This window comes from Pipra filicauda, unplaced genomic scaffold (genome assembly GCF_003945595.2).
Source record: "Pipra filicauda isolate LSUMZ 115617 unplaced genomic scaffold, ASM394559v2 scaffold801_size80690_pilon, whole genome shotgun sequence".
Taxonomy (NCBI): Eukaryota; Metazoa; Chordata; class Aves; order Passeriformes; family Pipridae; genus Pipra; species Pipra filicauda.
The window spans coordinates 29,901-55,321 of record NW_024104978.1 but is presented as its reverse complement, the minus strand read 5'-3'; the positions used below and the strand labels follow the sequence as shown (position 1 = coordinate 55,321).

At 52.4% G+C, this 25,421-nt stretch overlaps 1 pseudogene; it reads left to right on the top strand.

Moving 5' to 3' along the window:
- The window catches only part of LOC113994829, a 30,683-nt pseudogene extending 7,873 nt beyond the window's left edge, over positions 1 to 22,810 (top strand).
- The last annotated feature ends 2,611 nt before the right edge of the window (positions 22,811 to 25,421 follow it).

Sequence of the window (25,421 nt, the reverse complement as noted above, 5' to 3'; positions counted from 1 at the left end):
TCCTGCTCTGCAGCAGCTTCTCCTGCTGCACCCCAGCAAATCCAGCAGAGCCATCCTGACAGCTCCTGCCACTGCTGCCATTTGGCAGCTGGCAGAGGCACTTGCAGGAACTCCCCTGCACTGCTCTGCAGCCACAGCCTGACCGTGGCAAAGGGCTGGCAAGGATCCTCCCCTGAGCAGCTCTGCCCTGTCCTCCCAGCCCAGGATCCCTTGAACCTCCTGCTCCCTTCTCCTCTCTGCCCTTGCTGCCTGCAGCTCCTGCCCTGCTCTGCCATGTGGCCACTTCCCCTGCACTGCAGCAACTGGGAGAGTCCTGCTGAAAGATCCTGGAAGCTGTGGGATGTGCCAGCTTGAGGAGATGCCTCCAGGAAGGGAAGCTGAACTTTCCTACAGCCAGAGAATTCTTCCTTCAAATCCTGGGAAGGTTTCTCCTGTGGTGAGAGCTCAGTCACCTCCCAGCCCAGGCTGCCTCTCATCTCTTCCTTCTCTCCTGTGCCCTGGGTGCTGCAGGCAGTGCCCTCAGCCCTGCTGGGCTGTGCAGAGGAGCTGCTCCTGGGCAGAGCTGTCTCTTTGAAGCTCTTCTTTGTTGCCAGGAGCTCCCTGTGTGCCAGGAGCCCGGCCCAGCTCAGCAGCACAGCAACAGCCCCAGGCAGCCCTTTCTCTGCCCCTCTGGGCTCCTCCAGCTGTCCCTGGGGCTCCAGGGGAACCTGCTGGCACACAGCTGAAGGAAATAATGATGTTCCTTCTCTCAGCTGGGCACAGACACTTCTTTCAGCACTGTCATTTCTCCAAACAGACACAGAGTTAAGTTCAAGAGGCCCCTTTTCATGTCCCATCATTAGACAGGAAACCCAGACAGTGCCCAGGAGGGATCTCCTTCACCCCCACTGAGGGAAGGGACTCAGCTGAGTCAACAGAGGTGTCTCCTTGTGGCTCTGCAGACCTGGAGCCAGAAGGACACTCAGCTCCCTGCACAACCCCCATGGGCTGGGATTCCTCCTGCCCCAGCTCAGTGGGCCCAAAACAGGCACCTGCAGGTGATTCCTTGTCCCAGCTCCCATGGGAATGAAGGAAGACCAAAGCCAGGAGTGACCTGCTGGGACACAAAGCCCTGGTTCCTTCTGAGGGGCCAGAGGTGACCGAGATTCCTGCTGGGAACTGCAGGCTCCAATGGAGCAGTTCCTAGGGACAGGGCAGCAGCTGTGGGATCTTCTTGGAGGCTGCTGGGACACTGCTTTGGCCAACTTCAGTGGCAGAAGGTGCCCACATGTAGGACAGGGGAACCTGTCACTGTTCCTTCTGTCCAGGGCAGCCCCTAGAGGTGCTCAGGTGACCAAATGGAGTCAGGTGGCACAGGGAGAGAGGTCTCTCCCCTGTTCTTTATCAGGGTATTTTCTACATGTCCTCAGAGTACAATGGCAGTTGTCTCCTGGACATCCCTTCACTGCTGAACCTAATTGAGGGCAGCTGAGCCTGGATTGAACAGCCAAAGAGGGGCCTGTAGTGCCAGGGGAGGTGCCAGGGCTCTGCAGCACAAGTGCAGCAGCTGCCCTGGACAGCACAGGGCCTGTGCAGGAAGCCCGTCCCCATTCCCAGCAGTTGTGGGACAGGCACCACCCAGGGCTTCTCAGACACATTGGGGGCCTTTGGGGCAGGGAGTGAATCCCAGCCCTGCAGGGACACAAAGGCTGTCCCTTCTCTGCCCAGCCAAGGCCGGGCCAGGCACGAGTCCAAATCCCATCAGCCCAGGCTGTCCACACTTGTTCCCTCCCTCTGCTGGCTCTGCTCTCCCCCAGCATTTCAGCAGCATGTGCTGATCTCCTCAGGGATCAGGCCTGGGATTTTCCCCCTGGGCCTGAGTCCCAGCACGTCCCCCCCAAGGCCATTGTCAGCAAAGCCTCTGCACAGCCCAGCTCTCGGGGCTTTCAGAGCAGCTTTCCCCACTGCAAGTCTGTTCTGACCCCGGTGCCCCCGCTGAGGGGCTGCAGCCAGACAGGCCCCAATGCCCTGCGTGTGGGGCACAGGAGGAGGAGCTGCAGCCCCAAGTCTCTCTTCCTTCCACTTGGAGGGAATAACAGCCCAGGCCTGCTGAGACAGTTCCCAGGTTTTGGTGCTGTGATGGGTTGGGAGAGAAGGCCAAGGAGACACAGGAGAGAAAGAGCAGGAGAGAGGTGTCCTCAGCGGGAAGGAGCTTCTGGGACCTGTGGAGCTGCTCTGGGGGATGAAGGAATTGGGTGAACTTTTGTGGGTGAGGGTGAGAGGAGAGAGTGGTTTGGGTGACCTTGTGGAGTGAGACAAAGAGCCCATTGAAGTTGGCTTTGATAACCCTGTAATTCACTGGAAAGGCACCAGGACAGGATGCAAAGAGTCCCAGAGGTTTGTGCAGGGTCTTGTTCAAGACCCCCCTTGGCACACAGGCCTTTAGAGCACAGCTGGCAGGTTGGTGGGCAACAGGGAGGCTCATCTGCATCTGCTTCTGTCCAAGAGGAACCAAGAGGTTGCCATAGAAACTGACCGTAGTGATGGGAATGTAGAGTGTATGGTGGTTGCCATGGTAACTGACCATAGCAATGGGACTCTATGATGGTTGCCATGGTAACTGACCATAGCAATGGGAATGTATGATGGTTGCCATGGTAACTGACCGTAGCGATGGCAACATATGATGGTTGCCATGGCAACCAACTGTAGCAATGGGAAATGTATGATGGTTGCCATGGTAACTGAGCATAGCGATGGAAAGTATGATGGTTACCATGGCAACCAACTGTAGCAATGAGAATGTATGATGGTTGCCATGGTAACTGAGCATAGCGATGGAAAGTATGATGGTTGCCATGGCAACCAACTGTAGCAATGGGAATGTATGATTGTTGCCATGGTAACTGACTGTAGAAACAGGAATTTCTGATGTTTGACATGGTAACTGACTGTAGCAATTGGAATGTAGAACGGTTGCCATGGTAACTGATCATAGTAACGGGAATGTATGATGGTTGCCATGGTAACTGACTGTACCAGTGGGAAGTATGACGGTTGCCATGGTAACTGACCGTACCTCTGGGAGTTAGGCTGTTTGCCATGGTAACTGACGGTATAAACAGGAATATATGATGGTTGCCATGGTAACCAACCATGGCAATGAGCATGTATGCTGCTTGCCATGGTAACCAACTGTAGCAATGGGAATGTGTGATGGCTACCTTGGTAACTGACCATAGGAATGGAAATGTTTTATGGTTGCCATAGTAACTGACCATAGCAATGTAACTATGATGGTTGCCATGGTAACTGACTGTAGCAATGGGAATGTATGATGGTTGCCATGGTAACCATCTATACTAATGGGAATGTATGATGGTTGCCATGGTAACTGACTGTAGCAGTGGGAAGTATGATGTTTGCCATGGTAACTGACCATAACAATTGGAATTTATAATGGTTGTCATGGTAACCAACCATAGCAATGGGAATGTATGATGGTTTCCATGGTAACCAACTGTACCATGGGAATGTATGATGGTTGCCACGGTAACTGAGCATAGCAATGGGAATGTGTGCTGTTTGCCATGGGAACTAATTGTAGCAGTGGGAAGTATGATGGTTGCCTTGGTGACTGACTATAGCAACGGGAACGTATGATGGTTGCCATGGTACCTGACCGTAACAACAGGAATGTATGATGGTTAACATGGTAACTGACTGTAACAACGGGAATGTATGATGGTTACCATGGTAACTGGCTGTAGTAAAGCGAATGTATGATGGTTGCCATGGTAACCAACCATACTATCGGGAGGTATGATCGTTGTCAGGGTAACTCAGCATAGGAACAGGAATGTATAATGGCTGTCATGGTAAACAACTGTAGCAACGGGAATTTATGATGGTTGCCATGGTAACTGACCTTAGAAATTGAAATATATGATGGTTGCCATGGTAACTGACCGTAGCAGTGGGACGTACGATGGTTGCCATGGTAACTGACTGTAGCAACGGAAATATATGCTGGCTGCAATGGTAACTGACTGTAGCAACGCAACTGTATGATGGTTGCCATGGTAACTGACCATAGCAATGGGAATGGATGATGGTTGCCATGGTAACTGACTGTGGTAGTGGGACGTATGATGGTTGCCATGGTAACTGAACATAGTAACAGGAATGTATGGTGGTTGCCATAATAACCGACTGTAGAAACGGGAATGTATGGTGGTTGCCATGGTAACCGATTGTAGCCGTCAGGAAGTATGATGGTTGCAATGGAAACTGACAATAGCAATGGAAATGTATGCTGGTTGCCATGGTAACTGACCATAGCAATGCGACTGTATGATGGCTGCCATCGTAACTGATTATAGCAACGGGAATTTATGATGTTTGCCATGGTAACCAACAATAGCAATGGGAATGTGTGATCGTTGCCGTGGTAACTGATCATTGCAATGGGAATGTGTGCTGGTTGCCATGGTAACTGACCGTAGCAATAGGGTTTTATGATGGTTGCCCTGGTAACCAACCATAGAAATAAGAATATGTGCTGGTTGCCATGGTTACTGACCGTAGCAGTGGCAGTGTATAATGGTTGCCATGGTAACCTACTGTAGAAAAGAGAATGTATGATGGTGTCCATGGTAACTGACCGTAGCAATGGGAATGTATGAGGGTTGCCATGGTAACTGAGCATATCGACAGGAATGTATACTGGTTGCCATGGTAACTGACTGTAGCAGCACAACTGTGTGATGGTTGCCATGGTAACTGACCATAGCAACAGGACTGTGTGAGGTTTCCATGGTAACTGACCGTGGCAAGGGGGCTCAGTGGCATTGCCCACGGCTCCCACTTCTGCAAATTGGCTTCTCCTTCAGCAGCCTCAGCCACTTGTAGTGGGTGCCCCCACACAGCAGCTTCCCACCTCCGTGAGGTTCTGCAGCAGCCCAGGGTTCCTTTGGCCCCACAAGGTCCTGCAGTGTCCCCATGGCCCCTTGATTCCGTGAGGCTCCACAGTGTCCCAGGCTCTCCCTGCTTCCATGAATTTCCCCAGTGTCCCAGGTTTCCTTTGGTTCCATGAGACCCAGATGTGAAGCTGTGGCCCCTTGATTCCACGAGGTTTTGCAGTGTCACGAGGGCTCCTTTCTGCTGTCAAGTTCTGCACAGTCTCAGGGTTCCTCTGCTTTCAGGAGTTTCCGCAGTGTCCCGATGGCCCCTCGATTCCAGGACGATCCCAAACGTCCCAGGCTTCCTTTGGTTCTAGGAAGCCCTGCGTGTCAAAATGGCCCCTTGATGCCATGAGTTTTCACAGTGTCCCCATTTTCCCTTGCTTCCATGAGGACCTGCACTGTCACAACGGTCCCTTGATTCCATGAGGTTCCAGTCTCCCAGGGCTTCTTCATCTCCATGAGACTCCGCAGGGTCACAATGGTCCCTTGATTCTGTGAGATTCCACAGTGTCCCAGGATTCCTTTGCTTCCCTGGGCCCTGCAGAGTCAGAATGGACTCTTGATTCCATGAGTTTCCATGGTGTCAAAATGGCCCCTTGATTCCATGAGGTTCCACAGCATCCCAAGATTCCATTTGGATCCACAAGGCCCAGGAGTGTCACAATGGCCCCTTGATTCCATGAGGTTCTTCAGTGTCACAGTGGCCCTTTGTTTCTAGGAGGTTCCACAGTGTCCAAGGATTCCTTTGGTTCCGTGAAGCCCTGCAGTGACACAATGTTGATTCTGTGCAATTCTGCAGGGTCACAAAGTGTCATGTCCCAGGTTTCCTTTTACCCTCGAGCCGTGGCAGATGGCGCCCAACGTGGTTCCACGAGTTTCCTCAGTGTCCCAGGCTTCCCTTGGTTCCATGAGGTCCTGCAGGGTCACAAGCACCCCTCGATCCCATGTGGTTTCCCAGTGTCCCAGGTTTCCTTTTATTCCATGAGGCCCTGCAATGTCACAATGGCCACACAATTCCATCATGTTCCCCAGTGTCACAATGACCCATTGATCCCAGGAAGTTCCAAACTGTCCCAGGGTTTCTTTGCTTCCAGGAGGTCCCCTGTGTCACATTGGCCACTTGATTCCAGGAGATTCTGCAGTCTCCCAGGTTTCCTTCAGATCCAGGAGGCCCTCCAGTGTCAGAGTGGCTCTTTGATTCCATGAAGTTCCACACTCTCCCAGAATTCCTCTGCTTCCATGAGGTTCTCAGTGTCTCAATAGACCCTTGACTCCATGAGGTTCCAAACTGTCCCAGGCTTCCTTTGGTTCCATGAGACCCTGAAGTCTCACAACAGCTCATTGATTCCCTGACTTTCTCTGGTGTCACAATGACCCCCTTGATTCCAACAAAGGCACCCTATCTAAATTTGTTCTTTGCAAACTGTCCTTGCTGTCACCTCCTGGCAGTGGCTTCATGGCCCCTGTCAGAGCCAGCCCTGTCCCTGCACTGACCCAGCTCTGCTGCCCCACAGATGCTGGATCAGGAAGGGAAGGCCCACGGTGCAGGGCAGTGCACTGGGACTCATCCTGGAAGGGACCTCAGGAGGTTTCTGGGCCAAACCAAAGAACAGCCAGTGGAGAAAGGGACACAGGGATGGGCAGTTTGTGTGCTCTGCCACGTCAGGGGGAGATGTAGAGCTACAGAGACAACCAGCCCATGTGGATTCTGTCCATATTTGCCCTTTGCACACAGTGAGTCACACACTGAAGTTACAAGTTCCCTTGATCCACAGAGGGAGGAAAAGGGAGAAAGGGAATGAATTTCGATGCTGTGAGGAGCTAAATCTGCACTCATCCCAATATTCTGGGCTTACAGGACCTTTATCAAACACCTTCTGCAGCATCTGTTCACTGGGCAAACATGTGTGTGGATGGCCAGGCCCAAGGAGTGGTGGGCAATGGAGTTCCATCCAGGGGTGTTCCCAGGGCTCAGCACTGGGCTCAGGGCACTTCAATCTCTTTCTCAAGGATCTGCACAAGGGCATCGAGTGCAGCCTCAGGCAGTTCCCAGGGCACACCAAGCTGGGGGGAGTGTTGATGTGCTGGAGGGCAGGAAGGCTCTGCAGAGGGATCTGGACAGGCTGGATCCATGGGCCCAGGCCACTTGGAGGAGGTTCAACAAGGCCAAGTGCCAGGTCCTGCCCTGGGCTCACAACCACCCCAAATCTCTGACCATGCCCTGCAACTGGTCCCCACAGCCTGTCCTGTGTCCTTAATGCCTCCATTTCCAAGGACTTTGTGGGACAAGGGAGCTCTGTGCTCTGGGTATGGAGGGAGCTCCAAGTGCCACTGGAGTGGGAACCACAACTCCTCAGGTTTGGGTTCTTTGGGAGATCTGGAACTGGTGAGACTTAGAGCCACAGAAAGTTTCTATCCATGGCCAGTATAAAAAAAAATGTAAAGATGATACATGTTTCTAAACATCAAAACTCTTCCCTCAGCTCTGTGAGACGTCCCGGCAGCATCTGATTGGCTTCATCAGATGGGCTTCATCTGTCTGGGAAGGGCAAAAGAACTGTAGCCCGTAAGTTGGCAGGGTTAGTTAGGAGGGCTTTAAACTAGGTTTGAAGGGGGAAGGGGCGGCAACTGGGCTCTCCAGAAATAAGCCTAAGGGTGTAGAGCCCGAGTTGAGAATAAAATCAATGGCCCAGCTGAAGTGCATGTACACCAATGCACGCAGTATGGGAAACAAACAAGAGGAGCTGGAAGCCATCGTGCAGCAGGAAAACTGTGACATAGTTGCTGTCACAGAAACGTGGTGGGATGACTCACACGACTGGAGTGCTGCTATGGGGGGCCACAAGCTCTTCAGAAAGGACAGGCAGGGAAGGAGAGGTGGAGGGGTGGCTTTATATGTTAGAGAGTCTCTTGACTCTGTTGAAGTTGAGGTCAGCAGTGACAAGGTTGAGTGCCTGTGGACCAGAATCAGGGGGAAGGCCAACAAGGCTGACATCCTTGTGGGTGTCTGTTACAGACCGCCCAACCAGGATGATGAAGGAGATGAATTATTCTACAAGCAGCTGGCAGATGTCTCAAAATCTCCAGCCCTTGTGCTTGTGGGTGACATTAACCTGCCGGATATCTGCTGGGAGCTTCATACTGCAGAGAAGAGGCAGTCAAGGAGGTTCCTGGAGTGTATAGAGGATAATTTCCTTCATCAACTGGTAAATGAGCCTACCAGGGGTAAGGCCCCGCTAGACCTACTGTTTACAAACAGAGAGGGGCTGGTGGATGATGTAGTGGTTGGAGGCTGCCTGGGGCATAGTGACCACGAAATAATAGAATTTTCAATCCTCAGGGAGGTAAGGAGAGCCATCATTAAAACCTCTACTCTGGACTTCCGGAGGGCAGATTTTGGCCTATTCAAAAAACTAATTCAGGGCATACCCTGGGAAACAACCCTTAAAGGCAAGGGGGTCCAGGAGGGATGGACATGCTTCAAGCAGGCAATTCTGAGCACACAGGAACAGGCTATTCCAGTGAGCCAAAAGGCCAGCCGGAGGGGAAGACGGCCAGCTTGGTTAAATAGGGAGGTTCTGAAAGAAATCAGGGATAAAAAGAAAGTTTACAGACTGTGGAAAAAAGGGCTGGCTACTTATGAAGAATTTACGAAGAGAGCTAGGTCATGCAGGAAAAAAATTAGGGAAAGAAAAGTGGAATTTGAAGTTAATTTGGCTAATTCAGTTAGGGATAACAAAAAGTCCTTTTATAAATACATTAATAGCAAAAGGAGGGGCAAGGAAAACTTCAATTCTCTGTTGGAATTGGAGGGAAATATAGTTAACAAAGATGAGGAGAAGGTTGAGGTACTTAACACCTACTTTGCCTCAGTTTTTAGCAGTAAGACAGGTGGCCCTCAGAACAACTGGCCTCTAGAGCAGATAGACAGAGACAGAGAGCTGAATAGCCCTCCTGTATTCCAGGAGGATGTAGTTAGCGACTTACTGAGCCAGCTGGATCCTAACAAGTCTATGGGACCAGAGGGGATCCACCCAAGGGTGATGAGGAGCTGGCAGAAGAGCTCGCCAAGCCACTCTCCATCATCTTCCAGCAGTCCTGGCTCTCTGGGAAGGTCCCAGATGATTGGAGGTTGGCGAATGTCACCCCAATCCACAAAAAAGGCTGCAAGCAGGACCCTGGCAACTGCAGGCCTGTCAGCCTGACCTCGGTGCCTGGCAGGGTTATGGAGCAGATCATCCTGAGAGCAATCACACAGCACCTTCAGGATGGACAAGGGATCAGACCCAGCCAGCATGGGTTTAGGAGGGGCAGGTCCTGTCTGACCAACCTGATCTCTTTTTACGATCAGGTGACCCACCTGGTGGATGAGGGGAAGGCTGTGGATGTGTCTATCTAGACTTCAGCAAGGCCTTTGACACTGTCTCCCATAATATACTCCTGGAAAAGCTGGTAGCCCATGGCTTGGACAAGTGTACCCTCTCCTGGATTAGGAGCTGGCTGGAGGGTCGGGCCCAGAGAGTGCTGGTGAATGGAGCTGCATCCAGCTGGCAGCCGGTCACCAGTGGTGTTCCCCAGGGGTCTGTGTTGGGTCCAGTCCTGTTTAACATCTTTATTGATGATTTAGATGAGGGGATTGAGTCCATCATCAGCAAATTTGCTGATGACACCAAACTGGGAGGGAGTGTCGACCTGCTGGAAGGCAGGAGGGCTCTGCAGAGGGATCTGGATAGACTTGAGAGATGGGCTGATTCCAATGGGATGAAGTTCAATAAAGCCAAGTGCCGGGTCCTGCACTTTGGCCACAACAACCCCCTGCAGCGCTACAGGCTGGGCACAGAGTGGCTGGAAAGCAGCCAGGCAGAAAGGGACCTGGGGGTACTAATTGACAGGAACTCAACATGAGCCAACAGTGTGCCCAGGTGGCCAAGAAGGCCAATGGGATCTTGTCCTGTATCAAAAATAGCGTGGCCAGCAGGAGCAGGGAAGTGATCCTTCCCCTGTACTCTGCGTTGGTGAGACCACACCTTGAGTATTGTGTTCAGTTCTGGGCCCCTCAGTTCAGGAAGGATATTGAGGTGCTGGAGCGGGTCCAGAGAAGAGCAACAAGGCTGGTGAAGGGACTGGAGCATAAGTCCTACGAGGAGAGGCTGAGGGAGCTGGGGTTGTTTAGCCTGGAGAAGAGGAGGCTCAGAGGTGACCTCATCACCGTCTATAACTACCTGAAGGGAAGTTCTAGCCAGGTGGGGGTTGGTCTCTTCTCTCAGGCACTCAGCAATAGGACAAGGGGGCACGGGCTTAAGCTCCGCCAGGGGAAATTTAAGTTGGATATCAGGAGAAAATTCTTTACAGAGAGAGCGATCAGGCATTGGAATGGGCTGCCCAGAGAGGTGGTGGATTCACCATCCCTGGAGGTTTTTAAACGCAGACTGGACGTGGCACTGAGTGCCATGATCTAGTAAATGGACTGGATCTGGACCAAGGGTTGGACTCGATGATCTCGGAGTTCTTTTCCAAAACAATCGATTCTATGATTCTATGACTCTATGATTCCAGGGACTGTGACACCCACGGACTGTGACATTCCAGGGTCTGTGACATTCCAGGGACTGTGACATTCCAGGGACTGTGACATTCCACGGACTGTGACATTCCATGGACTGTGACATTCCAGAGGCTGTGACATTCCAAGGATTGTGACATTCCAGGGACTGTGACATTCCACGGACTGTGACATTCCAGGGACTGTGACACCCACGGACTATGACATTCCATGGACTGTGACATTCCACGGACTGTGACATTCCCGGGACTGTGACATTCCAGGGACTGTGACACCCACGGACTGTGACATTCCAAGGACTGTGACATTCCAGGGACTGTGACATTCCACGGACTGTGACATTCCAGGGACTGTGACATTCCAGGGACTGTGACATTCCAGGACTGTGACACCCACGGAGTGTGAAATTCCACGGACTGTGACATTCCAGGTACTGTGACATTCCACGGACTGTGACACCCACGGACTGTGACATTCCACGGACTGTGACATTCCAGGGACTGTGACATTCCACGGACTGTGACATTCCAGGGACTGGGACATTCCAGGACTGTGACATTCCACGAACTGTGACATTCCACAGACTGTGACATTCCAGGACTGTGACATTCCACGGACTGTGACATTCCAGGACTGTGACATTCCAGGGACTGTGACATTCCAAGGACTGTGACATTCCAAGGACTGTGACATTCCAGGACTGTGACATTCCACGAACTGTGACATTACAAGGACTGTGACATTCCAGGACTGTGACATTCCAAGACTGTGACACCCACGGACTGTGACATTCCAGGGACTTTGACATTCCTGGGACTGTGACATTCCAGGGACTGTGACATTCCACGAACTGTGACATTCCACGGTCTGTGACATTCCAAGGACTGTGACATTCCAGGGATTGTGACACCCACGGATTGTGACATTCCAGGGACTGTGACATTCCAGGGACTGTGACACCCACGGACTGTGACATTCCACGAACTGTGACATTCCAGGGAATGTGACATTCCAGGGACTGTGACATTCCAGGGACTGTGACACCCACGGACTGTGACACCCACAGACTGTGACATTCCATGGACTGTGACATTCCATGGATTGTGACATTCCAGGGACTGTGACATTCCAGGACAGTGACATTCCAAGGACTGTGACATTCCAGGGACTGTGACATTCCAGGAACTGTGACATTCCAGGGACTGTGACATTCCAGGGATTGTGACATTCCAGGGACTTTGACATTCCACGGACTGTGACATTCCAGGGACTGTGACACCCACGGACTGTGACACCCACGGATTGTGACATTCCAGAGACTGTGACATTCCACGGATTTTGAAACCCACGGACTGTGACATTCCACAGACTGTGACATTCCAGGGACTGTGACACCCACGGACTGTGACATTCCAGGGATTGTGAAACCCACGGAGTGTGACATTCCAGGGAAAGTGGCATTCCACGGACTGTGAAAATCCAGGGACTGTGACATTCCAGGGACTGTGACACCCATGGACTGTGACATTCCAGGGACTGTGACATTCCAGGGTCTGTGACATTCCACCGACTGTGACATTCCAGGGATTGTGACACCCACGGACTGTGATATATAGTTAGTAATTGGAAGTAAGGTTAATAATGGAATAAAAATATCAGCAGAGGAATAAAAATATCAGCAGAGAAAACACATTTTCCTTCCAGGTTCAGGTGGATGAAAATAACGATATTAACATGTTAAAACTGTGCTGTAGATAGAAAAAATTTAATTTTCTCACGAATTTGGCATAGAAATTGCTACCAGGCAACCCATTTTTATGCTTAAAATTTGAATCTCTCCTATGTGCCAATCTGTCAACACTAATTTTTAAACTTTCCTACACATTGGAGGGGAAATGTTTAAAAAATGCATCTTTTTTCCACAGCCAGCTGAGTCCTTAAGTGTTTCATGTCACTAGAACCTTAAGACTGTAAATGTCATATCTACAGTTGGCCATTTCTAGTGACTTTATTGTTAATAAAATCATAGGTGCATATGACAGTCACAGGTTGTTGTGTGATGGTCACAAGTACTCAGTGGCAGACACTGGAGAAACTGTGAGAGATGAGAGGAGAAATGTGCTTTGTTGGGTTGTATCTGCCCCCAAATCACCCCCAGGGACAGTTCCACAAAGGTGCAGAAGGAGGGTTTGATGTACAAGGACTGTGGATGCATTTTTGTGGTGCTGGTTGAGCAGCCTGGGTCCATGAGAGTGATGTCAGACAAAAGAACTTTGCTCCTGCAGGATTCTGTGTGTGGAATGTGTCAAACGTGGTTGTTCTTCTGGCAGGATGAGAAGTTTTGCCTTCATTGCTGTGTCTCAAACGGGGTCTGGGGCTTGTGTGAACTTCAGTGAAATCCCAACTGAATCCCTCAGGCTCCATGAAACCATCCCACCTTCACCCTGCTGGAGTCTGCCCGGGTGCTCTGGTGCTGTGGCACGGTGTCATCCAGGGAGAACTGGAGCAAGAAGGAACTGGGCTACAAGGCAGGTTTAGAAAGAGTTTTACAAAACTGCCCCCCCTCCACAAAACCTCAGAAAATAAGTGTGTCATGTGTTACCAGAAGAATCACTGCAAACACCCTTTGTGCCACTCTGTGAACACCAAAATCATGGAATTGTGTGGACTTGGACTGTAAGTAAATCAGAGATTGTTTGTAGGAATCCCCAAATTAGAAGAAAATCCAGATCACTCCTCTGTGGATGTTCTGCAGCAGCAGGAAATTCAATGTATGGGTACCATTAAAGGCCTGATTCCATTTTCTAACTCCACAGTGCAAGTGAATGCATCCAACAGCCAGGGCAGCTTGATAAGTGATGCTGTAACAATTGTCAGGCCTCCAGGAGGTGAGTGTGAAAAAGTGCTTTTTCTGTGCCTGGAACAATTCCACAAACACTCTGTTGAACAAAATGTGATTTGTTGTCTCAACTGAGGACTGGGAGTTCATAAGAATATGTTTGCATTAGTAGTTCTCACTACCAAAATTGTACTTTTTGGCTTCTAATTTGTCACATGGTTAACTTTAGGAACTAGAGAATGAAAACAATTGTATGGTTAACATATTTTGAAGGTGAGAGGTGTATTATGTATTTCATTTTTTTCCTGTGAATGGGGGTGTATTCTATCAGAAACAGCTAATCTAGTCCAGAAAAGGACACAATTTAGATGAAGTATGACATTTTTATATATTCTCAAGGGTATTCATGCTTGGGGGTTTTTTTGTTTTGGTTTTTCTTTTCATTCTATGTATATCAACTGGACTTTTCAGTACTGTAATTAAAGTCAACCTTATTTATGTGACAAGTTGGGTTCTTCTGTTGAAGGAATTCTACAATAAAATGACACTGAAATTCCAGGTGAAAATCCACAGAAGACATCTGAAAAATCGCACTGTGAATTTTCTCTTTCAAACCATTTTCCAGATATATGTAAGTACCAGGAATTGGATCCATTTTCATGTTACTTTACTCCCGTGGTTTGCACTGCTTTTCTAAAAAGCTCACTTTTTAATATTTTTTAATTTTTGACAGCTCCTGCCCCTACAGTTTTCAGAATAAAATGGCATTTTCATTAACTGTCAGCGAAGGCAAATGTCTGTGAGTTGTTTGTTTGCTGGTTGGGGTTTTGTTGTCATGTTATTCTGTATTTTCTGCACTTGAATGCAGATTATGGAAGTGAGCCTGGTCATCATAAAGCACTTGAGTGAAGGGACAGGGTTTGAAGGTTTGAGCCACTTGGCACAGCTGAGGGAGCTTTGAAGTTCCTCTGCTTGCAATGAACTCTGGGTTCCTCCAGCAAAGTTCTGTCACCCTGTGACATTTTCGTCACCTTTCCACATTAGGAAACAAAAAAAAAAAGCTGAAGTGGGGAAAGTGAAGGTTCTTTTAAGATCTTGCTGAGGCTGAAATGTAAAGGGAATCAAATCACTGCTTTGTTCCCATCTTTAGCTGGGGACAAAACCAGAGATGATCTTTCTTAAACATGACAGCCATAAAAGTGCTTTTGCTTTATTGCTGGTTCCATTTACAGTTAAAAATTACTCTGTGGGATTTTTCTCTGAGGTTTCAAAAAAGATCTGAAATGGAATTTTAAAAATTTGAAATTTTATATCTGTATTCTTGAAACCCTTTGCATAATTAAAATATTTTTCCTTCCTATAGCTTGTTTCCAACCAAACATCAGCTTGGTTACCATGTCAAAGGGGATATCCTTGTGCTGTAAGATGGGGAAAATGTAAATACCTGCAAAATTCTGAGACAATGAGACACAAAGGGCACTGAGACTGGAGAGAGAAAAGGAGAGAGAAAGGGAAGATACAGCAGTTTATTCTTTTCTGTAGTAATTACACCTGCCAAACATACCTTAATGTCTGAGATTTCTGATGTTGTTTGTTGGCTTTTTTACTGTCATCAGAGCAGTGAATATGACCTTTATGCAAAGTAAGCCAAGAGTACAATTCTTTTTCAAACTAAAAATAACCTCTGAATTTTCAACTTGTGTTAAAGAAACCTTTTTGCAGAGTTCTCTGCTGTCTTGCCATGTAATTGAAGTGAGGGAATGAAAAGGTATCCAAAAACATCAATAATGCCAAAGCCAAGGAAATCAAGATTAGGACTTCTACCTTCAGTAGTGTATTAATCAGTAATATTCTCCCAGTTTTAAGCAGACAGTTGTACTATTTATCACAGCAAATAAAGTTAGAAAGAATTAGTAAAAATGGGGCAATGCTTGTAATTCTTCTGCATACATCTAAAATATTTCTTTGTGTGAACTCCCTTTCATAACTTCATATTTTTGTCTCTGTTATTTGCCTTTTCTGTGACTGTTTCAGAACGAGGGGTTTTCTGTTCTTGTCTTCCCAGCTCATAACTTTTATCCCTAGGATCAACTCTCTTCTCACATTTTTAAGATACCAGATTTTGATGATGTGGTAAGGATTAGTGAGCACAGTATGAGTAAAGTCTTGCCAGAGATTTCATTACTACTTCCTTACATTTACATCCTACATTTATAGCACTGTGTTGGCCTTTAAATTTATTCCTAAAGTTGTCTAGACTTCAGAGAAAAAAAAGAAAAAAAAAAACAGGAAAAAATGAGGGAAAAAAAAGAAAAAATAGGAAAAAAAAGAAAAAAGAGAAAGGAAAAAGAAAAAAAGGGGGATAAATAAAGAAGAAAGACAAAAGAAAGAAAAGGAGAAAGGAAAAGGAGAAAATAAAAGAAGATCGAAAAACTAAGAACCAAACTCGTCCTATCGAGTCCCGCCGCAAGGACTCCAACTCCCACAATGCCCCGCGCGGGCGGGGGCGGGCCGGGGCCGTGGCCGCGCGCTGATTGGCTGCGGCGCGGGTCAGTCCAGGCGGTGCGCGCGCAGAGCGAGCGCCATTTTGTCCGCGTGGGCGCGATGGCGGAGAAGGCGGCGGGGCGGCCTCTGCGCTGAACTGTGAGAGCTGGAGGGGGGGCGGCGAGAGCGGGGTCTGGGGATCCCCTCGGGGGCTGCGGGGAGCGCGGCTGTGGGTGGAAAGGGTGGAGGGCTCGGGAGGGCTTAGCCGAGGAGTTCGGGGGTTCCCGAGGAGGTTTTGAGAGGTCCCTGAGGGGGTTTGGTGTCCTGAGGGGACTCAGGGGGGAGGCTGAAGGTCTCTGAAGGAGTTTGGGGGTCTCTGAGGGGGTTTTGGTTTCTGAGGAGATTTGGGGGGATCCCAGGTGGGCTTTGGGGGTCTATGAAGAGGTTTGGGGGTCGTGGGGGTTTTGCGTGAACCTTTTAGGCAGTTTTGGGGTCTCTGGGGGGTTTAAGGGGTCTCAGACGGTTTTGAGGGTCCTTGAGGGGGATTGGGGGTCCCTGAATGGGCTTGGGGGGTCCTAAGTGGGATTTGCGGGTCACTGGGAGGATTTAGGGGGTCCTAGGGGGGTGATGAGGTCTCTGAGGGGATTTGAGGGGACCTCGAGGAGGTTTCAATGGATCGAGGGGGGGATCTCAGGGGTTTTGAGGGGATTTTGTGGGGTCCCCTGAAGCCCAGCAATGGGGTTTAGGGGCTCCCGCAGCCCCAAGGGGAGGGGTCCTAGGGATGCCCCCCAAAATCCGGGGAGGGAGATGTACCACATCTGGGTAAGGGGATCCCAGTGCCCCCAGTATATCCCAATGAGCTCTCAGTGACCCTCAGTATGGCCCAGTAACCTCCCAGTGTCCCCCCGTGTGTCCTGGTAATGCCCTAGTAACTCCCCAGTTCTCTGCCAGTGAACCCCCAGTGTGCCCCAGTTCCCCCCCAGTCCCTCCCAGTGCCCCCTGGTTCCCCCCAGTGTGTCCCAGTATCCCCCAGTAATCACCCAGTACCCCACAAAGCCCCCCAGTTTTCCCCAATGTGTCCCCAGATGCCCTTGACCTTTCTGTGACTGTGGGGGGGAGGTGGTTGTGGTCAGAGGGTCCAGGGGGGGCTCCTGGGGTGAGATGGAGGGTTGGGGACATCAGGGATGGGGTTTGGGGACAGTGGGGAGGGGTTTGTGGACAGTGGAATTGGGGGTGTCAAGGAGGGAACTGGGGACACTGAAAGGGTCTTGGGGACACGAGGGGGGTCTCAGGACTCACCTGCTCTTGGTGCAGGCCCTCCTCTCCCCCTCTAGGCCTCATTAACCCCCCCAATGTCCCTCAACTCCTTTTTTTCCTTTAATCCCCTTCCCCCCAGATACTTTTGACCCCCCTATGCCCCCAAGACCCTTTTAACTCCCCCAAATTTACCCAAAGCCTCCCAAAACCCCCCAAATCCCCATCCAAACTCCTCAGATCCCCCCAAATCTCCCCCAGCCCCCTCCTCAAATCCCAAAGAGGGATCACCCGGCACCCTGGGACAGGAACACAGTGGGCTGTACTGGGGGCACTGGGCTGTACTGGGAGGGCACTGGGGGGGCTCAGGTGTCCCAGGACAACGTGGCCCAACTCCAGGAGAGATCTGGGGAGCAGTGAGGAGGTCCTGGTCAGTACTGGTCTGTACTGGTCTGTCCTGGTTTGTGCCCCCAATCCCCAAAGCCCCTCCCCAGCTCCCCCAGGACCCTCCCAGACCCCAAAGCCCCCCAGGCCCCCCCCAGGCCCCTGACTTGGTCCTGCTGCCCCTTGAGCATCTGCAGCTCCTGCAGAACCAGGCATTTCATCAGCAAATGTGCAGCTGACCCCAAGCTGGGGGTGTGTTGATGTGCTGGAAGGCAGGAGGGCTCTGCAGAGGGACCTGGCCCAGCTGGATCCATGGGCTGATTGCAAGGGATGAGGTTCAAGCAGGCCAAGGGCCGGGTCCTGCCCTTTGACCACAGGAAGCCCCGTCAGCCCCCCGGGCTGGGGCCAGAGTGTCTGGAGAGCAGGCAGGCAGAAAGGGAGCTGGGAGTGGGGATGGACAGGAAGCTGAACAGGAGGCAGAGTGTTCGCAGTATGATGTTAGAAAAGCAAGTTAAGTTCTGGGAGAGTTCTAAAAAAAAAAAAAAGAAGCCCCCAGCCCAGTGCAAGCAGGCAGCCCTCAGCTTGCACCTCATCTCCCCTCCCTGCAGGTTCCTGTCCTTGAGCCCAGGCCCTGAGGTGAGGCTGAGAAGTGGCGCGGAGGTGAGCCCAGAGCTGTCCCTGAGGTGAGGCTGAGAATAAGTGCAAGGCAGAGGTGCTGCTGAGGAAGGAGAGCCCCGTGGTGGGGAAGGCACAAAGCTGTGTGTGCCCATCCCCGAGCAGGTGCTGTGTCCATCCCCTGTGTGCCAGGTGAGCTGGGGCTTTGCTGCAGAGCTGCGGGCGCTGATTTGAGCGGCTGCAAGTGCTGAGATGGTGGGCACCCAGGAACACCAACTGTGCCTGGCCACGGAGCCTGCAAGGAGGAGCAGAGACAGCCCTGGCAGTGTGGGGGGCCAGGTTGTCCCTGTGCCTTCCCCTGCAGGCCCTGGCTGTCCCTGCTGGGCCCCTGTCCATCCCCATCAGGTCCCTGCCCGTCCCCCCGGGCTGAGCTCCCCCCAGGAAGTGCCGTGGAGCTGAAGCTGCTGCCATCCCCCCCTGCAGCCGCTGCCCCAGCCAAGGGAGCAGCAAAGGCAGGGCCAGGAGCAGAGGCAGCAGCAGGGGAGCCCTGGGGGGGCCGGGAAGCTCTTGTGTGGGTCAGGAAAGAGGCGCTGGGCACGAGGCCGGGGCTGTGCTGAGCAGGCCCAGCCCTCACATCCCCCCAGCCAACGCCGGCTGCCCGGGGGGCTTGGGAGGGACCCCCAGCCCGTGTGCCCCACACTGAGCTGGCAGAGAGAGAGCCAAGGGACAGGGATGTGGGCAGGGCCCCGGGTGAGGGACAGGCAGGGCCATTGCAGGGCCACGGTGAGGGCACAGCCTGTGGCAGCAGAGCTGCCCAGGGCCGGGGGCAGCCGGGGGTGTTGGGACCAGCCAGTGCTGGGGCCGAGCAGAGCACGAGGCCTCTTGCAGAGCCCTGGAGCAGCCTCCCACTTGCCAGCCCTGCCCTGGTGGGGTGACACTGTCCCCTCCCTGCAGGACACTCCCCCTGAAATCTTTGTGGTGGCCTTTTGTGTACATTCCTGTTTTGTGATCCATCCTGGGGACCCAAGGGATCCTCTGCCATTCCATCCATGCAGCAGGAGTCACCCTCCTGCCCTTGACTCCCTGCAGAGGAACAAGTGCCCTCTCTCTGTTTGGGAGAAGCCAGATGCTGCCCCTGGGCCATCAGAAGTGGTGCTGAAGCCTCTTTCAGCCCAGCCCCGGGTGCAGTTTTCTCATCCCCTCACCGAGTGCCCGCTGCCCCAGCCGGCACTGACCAACCAGGGCGTTTGGCACACTGGGATTGGTGGTTTGGAGAAAAGCCTCGGGCTGGCAGGGAGCCAGATAAGCTCCAGTAAGAACTCTGGCGAGGTGCCTGCACTGTCAGGGGGCCAGGGGATCGCTGCTCCACGGAACCGGCTGGAGCTCTGGGTGAACCTGAGCTGAAGGGCCTGTGAGCTGTGGATGAGTCCAGGATGGAGCAGAGACCCCCCTGCAGCCTGGGAGGAGCCCACACCGGACCAGGGGATGCCCAAAGAAGGCCTAGAGCCCATGGGAAGCCCCTGCAGAGCTGTGGGAGCAAAGCCCTGGTTTCCAGGGCTGCCCCCCCCCCCCAGTTTGTTGGGTTTAAGTGCAAACTGCAGCAGGGCCGTCCCTTGGCAGCAGCCGGTGCCGTGACACAGGCTGGGAGATGTGCCAGCCCAGGAGGGACTGAGGGCAGGGGGTTCGTAGGGACCATCCAGCGCCCCTCGCTGCCCACGAGGGCTGGAACGGCCCGAGGGAGCGGGGGCTGCGGGGGCCGCTCGCCCTCCCGGGCAGGGAAAGGCCCGAGGGACCGCCCGGGGGAACCGGGGCCCCGCCCGGCCCCTGCGCCTTCCCCGCCCGGCGCTGCCGCGGCTGGAGCGCGGCGGAATTCCCGGCGGAATTCCCGGCACAAAGAGGCGGCGAAGGCGGAGCCGCACGGACACGGGGGCTGCCTTCTGCTCCCAGCGCCTCTTGGAGCCGAGCAGTTGCTGGAACTGGACAGGGGTGGGTCAGCAGACTTGTCTGGGCACTGGTGGTGCTGGGAGCCCCCCCGGCTGCGGGTGAGGAGCTCTCGGATGAGCAGGGGATGGGAAGGGGGAGGTCGGTGGGAAAAGGGGGGTCAGAGGGGACAGAAGGGGTGGTGGGACCCCAGACTGAGTGGGAGAGGAGGGTACCCACCAAAAGTGGAGGGGGAGGGGCACTGAGGTTTGGGCAATGATGTTAAATGGGTGGGAAAGGTCAGAAGAGTGGGGAAAGGGGAGGGTGGGACCCCCAAACTGAGCATGAGGGGGCTTTGGAGTGGGGGGATGATGTGAGAGAGGGAGGAAAAAAGTGGGGGTTGGGACCCCAGAAGTGATCCTGGGCAGGCTGGGAGTTGAGGGGACCATGGAAAAGTGGAAGGAATAGGGAGAAGGGTGGAAAAGGGGAGGTGGTCTGGACAGTCTGACAGTCCCATGGGAGTCTTCGGGCACAGGGGGGTTGGCAAAGGGGGGTGGCCCCCTGAGCTCCCAACTTCCTCTGGGGTACTGGGGCTGCTGGATCCAATGTTCTCAGGGCACAGACATTTCTTTGGGCCAAAGAGCCCTAAAACACTTGGCACAGACCACACTTTACCACCAGCTGTTCTCCAACTACTCTGCTGGTTCAGAGCAGCACAGTAGGACAGTGGGGACCCCTGGGATCCCCGGGACAACAAAGTGGAAACCCTGGAGAGGGGGAATGTCTGGGAACGTGGCACCCTGAAGGCGAGAGTCAGAGGAGAAGGGACCCTTGGGACCCCCAACACTCCCAGCATCCCTAAATGGGACCCCCAGCATCGCAGACAGGGGAGACCCTCTGAACCCCAGAGGGGAGAGACCAGAGAGGGAACTTCTGGGAGAGATGTTTTGGGCTAATTTTTGTATTTTGGAGTATTTTTTAGCTCAATCTCAACTTTTTGCACTTTGAGTGGGCTGGGGTCTTCTTGCTCTTTCTGAGGGGATTTTGCCTGATTCTCAGTAGTTTCAGTTTTTCTGGGCTGAATCTCAGTGTTTTGGAGGTTTTTATGGTCACAGGATGCCCGGTGAGTTCTAGAGATGGACTTGGGCAGGAGGAACCCCCAAGCCAACACACTCAGCCCTTGTTTTCCCCCCCATCAGGATTTGTCCTTCCCAAAGCTTGGCCAGATGAAGGAGGCTGCGAGGAAGAGGAAGATGCCTTGTTCCCCCCAGGCAGGTGAGGAGGAAGTCAGTGTCCCTTTGGGCGGGTGTTGTGCTGGCTCTGTCAGCCGAGCATGGCCCCGGCTGCAGGACAACCCCGCTGGCGCCGCCGTCCTGCCGGGGCCGGAGTTGGGGGGATGTCCTTGGCCTTCCCTGTGGGCCGGAGGCAAATCCCCTGCCTGTCCTTCTTGCTTCCTGCCCCAGGCCCCGAGCTGAGGACGGAGAGCCCGGAGGACAAATCCCCCCGTGAGAGCCTGGTGGGAGAGGCCGTTTTGAAGGGCTCCCCGGCGCAGGAAGGCAGCGGGGAGGAAAAGGGCCGGAGATCCCCCCGCAGGAGGGGCTCCAAAGCCAGCCCAGGGTGCTCTGAGGAGGAAAGAGCCAGCGTGTGCCGGGAAGGCGGCCGGAGCTTGAGGGGGAGCTCTGAGCTGGTGGTCCCTGAGCAGCCTCCCAGCAGGAGGAAGGCCTTCAGGTGCTTGGAATGTGGGAAGAGGTTCAGGATGAGCACCAACCTCCTCGAGCACCAGCTCATCCACACCGGGGAACATCCCTACACATGTGGGGAATGTGGGAAGAGCTTCAGGCAGAGCTCCCACCTGATCCGACATCAGCGCATCCACACTGGGGAGTGGCCCTACACGTGTGAGGAATGTGGGAAGAGATTCAGGCAGAGCTCCAACCTGATCCGACACCAGATGATCCACACTGGGGAGCTGCCCTACACATGTGGGGAATGTGGGAAGAGCTTCAACTGCAACCCCACCCTGATCCGACACAAGCGCATCCACACTGGGGAGCGGCCCTACACGTGTGGGGAGTGTGGGAAGAGCTTCAACTGCAGCTCCCACCTACGCAAGCACTGTCGTATCCACCAGCGCATCCACACCAGAGAGCAGCCCTGCACGTGTGGGGAGTGTGGGAAGAGCTTTAGGACGAGCTCCAGCCTCCTCGTCCACCAACGCATCCACACCGGGGAACGCCCATACAAGTGCTTGGAATGTGGGAAGGGGTTTAGGACCAGCTCACATCTCCTCCTGCACCAGCGGACGCACACGGATGAGATGCCCTTCCGCTGCACCGACTGCGGGAAGGGCTTCAGGCAGAACTCCCACCTCGTCATCCACCGGCACATCCACACCGGGGAGAGGCCCCACAAGTGCTTGGAATGTGGGAAGAGGTTTCGGATCAGCTCACATCTTGTCCTGCACCAGCGGACACACACGGATGAGAGGCCCTTCCGCTGCACTGACTGTGGGAAGAGCTTCAGCCAGAGCTCCTCCCTCGTCACCCACCGGCGCATCCACACCGGGGAGAGGCCCTACAAGTGTGGGGAGTGTGGGAAGAGCTTTGCCCAGAGCTCTACCTTGACCAAACATCAACAGACCCACCGGTAAGAGAAGCGCCTCGAGTGCCCCGACTGCAGGAAGAGCTTCGACTGCTGCTGCAACTCCATCAGCCATTGAAGGACCCCCGTTGGGTGATCCACAGGGACCCACGTTGGGCACACACCTGGTGACCCACGTTCCAGGTGATCCATGCTGGGCACACACCTGGTGACAGCCCCTGTCCCGACCCCTCTGACAGTGAGGGTGACCCAGGGTCTTGTTAACTGATCCCTTGGGCAAGATTAGAGTTAGTTTATCTATCTATCTGTCTATCTATCTATCTATATATATGTAGGGTTCAATTTAGATCAATTTTGTTTCCCTGTAGAGTAGGTTTGGGGCAGTTTTGGCTCCTGTCTATAGTGATCTAAAACCATAAAAATAACACTTCCTCTCTCTGGCTCCAAGCCCAGCCTGTCCCTTCCAGATGTGGGTGTTTCCCCCCCTTCCCCGGGTGGTTCCTTTGCCCCTGGGCAGCAAAGCCCCCGCTGCTTCTGCAGCTGGAGAGTGTTGGAGCTGTGGACCATTAACATTCCAGTCTCTCCCAGCTCTGCACCCCAAAAGTCGAGCGGGATCAATGTGTCCCCTCAAAGTGGCTCAATCCCGTAGCAGTTCATATTCCAGGCAGAATGCCAAAGGGCATCCTGGGACTCAAAGTCCTTCTGTCTCTGTCGCACGTGCGCAGTGAAGTGCTCGGATGGGAGTGCTTGAGGAGGTCCCATGTCACCGTTTGAAGTGTCTGAATAAGCTTGTGTTGATCTTAATAAAGCTCATTGGGTTACTGCACCCCCGTGTCGACTGGGTTCGTGCAAGACAAATGCTCTAAATGGCCGCCCCAATCGGGACATTCAACAGGCGTCGGTAACCAGAGGCCACAGGCCTTGGGACATCTTGCCATGGCATCCGTCCTGATGGAATTCCAAGGAAAAAGGAAGAGCTCTTCGACAAATTGTGTGCATCAGTCACCTCTGCAGAAACAGGACAAAAAGGGAAAGAGGACGAAAAAGGACAAAAGAAGAAAAATCCGGCTTCAGCAAACAAGAGGTGACCTATTAGGATGGGAGGGATGTATTCCCACCCACGAGGGGAGGTGTTCCCCAGAAACGAAAGCAAAAGCTGAAGCTATTTGCCAATTCCTAAAAATGCTGGACAAAGACGTAACAGAAAATAAACCATTGGTGCTCTTAAATTGGATTGTCACAAATGAACCGGCACTTCCATTGATGCCTTACGGCCCTTTTAGTTTCTTTTTTTTTTTCTAATTTTATAAGCTTTATAAGTAATTATAAGTAGTAGAAGTAGCTTTTAGAAGTAGCTATATTATATCCCTCACCCTTTGGCACAATAGTTTACACGTTCCCTACCCCATCACCCCATTTTATGTTCCCCATATCAATCCCTGAATTCCAGTAGAAAATGTTTAGTCTCTTGTCAAGGCAAGGTCTATGCTGTTTAGAGAACACTCATATCTTAGCCTGAACCACAGAACACGGTCAGAAACTAGGTGACCATGTACCCTTTGTGCTTTGAAGAAGATGAAGATGATGAAGAAAAGCCCCCAGACCCAGTTCCCAGGGGGTGGGCCAGGGCAAAAGTTACGGGATGGACAAAACTTGGATTGGTCGGGCAGTATTATAAATTGTAACACCTGAACACGGCCTGCGCGCGTGTCCTGTGATCTTTATGCCTGGGCACAAATTAAACCCTTTTCTTATCTCATCCTCAATTAACTGCTCCGGAGTTGTTTTCCTCAGCACCCTTAGGCATCAGCTGGTGGCCCATATGGGGAAATCAGAGACCTGAGGCTACTCCAGATTGGAAACTTTCATCCTGCAGGAATTCTTCATCAGCCGGCGTTTTTTAGAATTCCCGCAGTGATCTAGGGAAGCCCCAGCTCCACAGAACCAAGCATGGAGCACAGAGGTGAGTTAAGAAAAGGGTGAATAAGGAAAAAGTTTTTTTTTTTTGTTAACAGCTGCAGAAGAGTTTTTATGTTTCCCAGGAGACAGGGAACACGGTGGTACTGGAAAGGCTTGGACTTGGGCCCAGAAGTCGTGAGAGTCAATTTCCGGAGGCAAAAAGGGTTTCACCGAGTGCAGGTCAGAGTGGATTTGTGTCAGCCTAGGGCTGGGTTTCGTTTTGGTCGGAGGGGGACGCCCTTCCAGAGTGCTCTGTTGCTACAAGGAGCTGGGGGGGCTCTGTAGTTAAGTGGTTAAAGTAACAACTTTGTAACCCTAGACCTGCAGGTTTAAGTCTCGCAGTGAAAAGTTTTTCTGTGTCTATTAAACAGTATGGGCAGTACACAATCCAAGGGGGTACGGAGGACTCCCCTTTAGTCCTAATTTTACACCCCTGGGACAATCTGAAACACCTTTAAAGAAGCAAGAACTGTGTTGGTTATCTATGAATGTGTGGCCTTTATACGGGAACCAAAGGGGGTAGCGTGGCCAAAACTTGGAACGTTCGAATTAGATACTGTAATGCAACTTATGATGCTACATAGAGAGGAAAAATGGGAAGAAATCCGGTGTGCAGAATTGTTTCTATTTCTTTTAACGCGGCCTGAGTGGAAAAAGCAGTACAAGAGAGCCCCGATGGGGAAAAGGAAGCCTGAGAAAGTGGCGGGAGCGAGTCCCGCTGGCGTAGACGATGGAACAGAGGCTGTCGGTTTGGCCGGAGCGGGCACAGCGGCACAGATAAGATCTATAAGGTCGGCTTTTGTTGGAACTGCTTTCGGCGCGGCAGAGCCGGGCGGGGGTAATACAGACGCTGCAGGGC